Consider the following 3,738-nt stretch of genomic DNA (forward strand, 5'->3'; position numbering starts at 1 on the left):
TAAATGGGAGAGTGCCAAACTCAATACCAAGGATTGATTTAAGATGTTCCGCTTCAGCATTATTGACTCCGGAGAGATAGATATTGCTCTTTGTTTGATTAGTTCTAAGTCCGGACCAAGAGTGAAAGCACTCTAATACCCCTTTTATCAGAGATATGGAATGCGCATCTGCCCTACAAAAAATCATGGGGTCATCCGCAAAACATAAGTGAGTGATATTATTTTTCTTACACTTCCAATGATGGCTAAATTAAGCATTCTCCTTAAGTTCACTAAGCATGCAAGATAGCACCTCCATGGCAATGACAAAAAGGTGCGGAGAGAGAGGATCCCCCTGTCGTAATCCTCTAGCACTTTTGAAGAAGCCAACAAGTTCACCATTTAGGCCCACCGAATACATAGGACTAGTGATGCACGTCCTAATCCAATTTATGAATGTTTGCGGCATATCAATGGACACAAGGGCAGCAAGCAAGAAATCCCAATTTAAAGTGTCATAAGCCTTCATAATATCAATCTTTATGGAGCATTTCTTTCCATGAGTGTCCTTTTGGTAGTTGTGCATAAGCTCTTGATATAAAAGGATGTTTTCACCAATGCTACGACCTCCCACAAAGGCACCTTGAGCTTTGTTAATGAATTGCGGCAGAATGGCTTTGAGTCGGTTTGCCATGATTTTAGTGATGCATTTGTACAAAGTATTGCAACAAGCAATAGGCCTGAAATCCTTGCAAAAAGAAGGATTAGAAACTTTAGGAACAAGTGCAAGGATAGTACAATTTACCTCTTTTAAAAGGTGGCTTGTTTTGAAGAAGTGCTTAATGGCCTTTATAACATCATCCCCAACAATGTTCCATGCTGCCTTGAAGAAACATGCACCATATCCATCCGGACCCGGGGCCTTGTTATTATCCATGGCAAAAATGGTTTCTTTTTCGTTTTTCGTTTTTTAAAAATTATTTCGGATTTTGACTCTTGAGATTTTATTTCAAGGTTTTTCTAGTTGAATTAGCTTCTTGGTTCAGTTAGCAGCTAGTGTGACTGAAATTCATCGTATGTAATGCTTTATTTTATTTTATGATCTTATATTATTGATTTATTTTTTTTTTAAAGTCTATTTCGAATTTGACATGAAATTAAACAACTTATATAATGAGTAATTCTTAATTTCTATATTAATTATACGCCAATATCAATGTTTTTCATTCCTTTGTCTCCCATCAATATCAATGCTTAATTTTTGTTTCTATTTGGAATTCTTCACAAATTGGCCGATCTTTCCAATTTGCTTATTTATTTTATCTTCTATTAATTAATATTTAAATTAATTCAATGTTACATTGTTACATCGCTAGAACAAGCTTTAATCCCAGTGGGATTCCGTGGAAAATTTTGTTCTTCATCCTCTCCGTTGAAGAGGATGATAGACACAAAATTGATTGCTCTAAGAGATATTGTATCTTTTAATTTACAAATGGGAATGTTGGACTCTCCGCAAATCCAGGAGGAAATTGCAACTAATTCTCATCAGCTCTCGTGATGATGATGAATTATGTGGTTGTCACATTTTGCTTCGCCTTCAAAATTTTTTGCCGGGCACAAACTCTCTAGCACATTTGTTCTCTATGTTTGTGATTTGTTTGTTGGAATAATGCGAGTATACATTGATAAAATTTTTTGATTGTTTAATAAAACTGAGTGCATGTGTAGTTTAAAAGGAATTTATTTAATGGGTTTGAAATAATTATGTGGAAACAAACCGATATATTTCATATTGTAGTTATCAAATTTGGATTATAAGTAGGAGTTAATATAGATTATTGGGGTTTTTATAAGAAAGCCCAATTAACTCATTTTAGTTTTAAATAAAAGAAAGACTAGATCCCCTTCTCCAGTTACAACACTCGATTTATTTCTTAGCACCTCTTCTACGCATCGCAATAGAGAACTTGGAAGGATGACTTTGCCTAAAAGATCAACAATCAATCATTTTTCCTCAACAAATGGTATAAACAAGCTTGTCTTAATCCCTAATTCATGAATTATATGATTTTATAGTCTATTGTAATTATATGTAAATTAAGCAGAATTATTATGGTATGTAATTATATTATATTGTTGTGCTATAATGATTTTGCCTACATTTGGCACCAGAGCAACACATTTATCCTATTAAAATTTGTAATTTTTATTGAAATTTAAAGCAATTTGCATTAATTCCTGAATTAGGGTTATGGTTTTTTGTCTCATTAATTGCAAATTGAGCTTGGAAATCATGTGTTTGTCGAAGATTATACATGATTTTAAACATGTTTTTGAGCCCAAAATCAATCAAAAATGGATCGAAATTTGGGTTGGAATGCATTTGGTAACCATCATAGTTCTGTTTTAATTCTAGACGATTGGCTTATCGTTGCCAATTAGGAATGAAGGAGTTGGAGTCGATAGCATGTGGGGAATGTTTCCCCTATAGTTGCCAAATCGATCATTGATCGAAATGACTGGATTAAGCCTTGGTGTAGTCAATGTGCAATTAGGGTTCATGTGTGGTCATAAGTCATAATCAGGTTGGGAAAACCCAATTATCTAACTCATTTAGTTAACGAGCCACCTAAGCCTAGGGTTAATAGTAAGCCCATTGATTAGTCAATAGGACTAATGCACCGGATCCCATCAGAACTCCGAAGTTAAGTGTGCTTGGGCGAGAGCAGTACTAGGATGGGTGACCTCCTGGGAAGTCCTCGTGTTGCACCCCTCGTTTAAAGAAAGAACTTTTCAGATCTCTCTTGTTATCTCCTGTTATCTCTCTCTAAAAAAACATGCTCTCCCTTCTCTCTAAACACCACATCCCCCCTCCTCCTCCCCCCCTTTAGTCTTTGAGTTCTTCATTCTTGGCTGTGTTGGTATCTCTTAGTTTTCTATCCTCCGGTCCGGTGACCAAGGTCACCGGCTCTGCTCCCTACTCCGGTTACTGTTTTATTCTCTTTTCTTTCTTTCTTATGGCGACTGCTCTAGAGTTTTTTTTTATTCTTATTTTGAAGGTGCTGTTTAGAGCAAGTCTTTTCTAAGTTTTCCGGTTTCAATCTCAATCCTGGCTTTCGGTTTTCTGCTTTCATTTCCGGTGGTTCTTCTTTTCCGGTGTTAAGCTTAGTAGCTTGGTGGGTGGTGTTAGCTTCCCTCTCTCCTGAAATTCAAATTTTGAAACTTTGCTTGTAGTTTGCGCAACTTCCTCTTTGGTGCATTCTATTTTGTTCTTTCCATGGCAGTCTCCTCTGTTCCTTTTCAGGAAAGTTTAGTCTGCTGTGCCTATGGTCTGCTCTACTCTGTGCAGGCTGGTTCTTGCATAATTTTAGCTAGGCTCTCATCATCTTTCTTTCTTTTCCTCCCTCCCTCTTCCCTCATTCGCCAATTACCTTTTTTAGTATGGAGTCTTCTGGTCAAGAAAAGTCTACTGAAACTCCTTTGGTTTCCGTTGGTGTTAAAGATAATAAGGCTCCTTGGAGCTCCCTCTTCGCCCCAAAGGAGTCTTGTACTAAGCTGGAATATTATGAGCCTAAAGGAAGAGATGCAAAAGGGCGTGTGTGTGTTGCCCCTCCACTAGAAATTGCGGAAGAGGGTGCTGCAAAATGGAGAACCTGTGCGGTGGGTTTCTTCCTTGGCAAAAGACCTCCATTCTTGACTGTTAAAAGAGCACTTGAGAAGATATGGGCATCATATGGACTAAGTGAGGTTATGACC

At 37.1% G+C, this 3,738-nt stretch overlaps 1 pseudogene; it reads left to right on the top strand.

Annotated features, from left to right (window-relative positions):
* Positions 1 to 2,638: 2,638 nt before the first annotated feature.
* Positions 2,639 to 2,755, top strand: LOC123197089 (annotated as a pseudogene).
* Positions 2,756 to 3,738: the final 983 nt, after the last annotated feature.

Source organism: Mangifera indica, chromosome 14, assembly GCF_011075055.1.
Source record: "Mangifera indica cultivar Alphonso chromosome 14, CATAS_Mindica_2.1, whole genome shotgun sequence".
Lineage (NCBI taxonomy): Eukaryota > Viridiplantae > Streptophyta > Magnoliopsida > Sapindales > Anacardiaceae > Mangifera > Mangifera indica.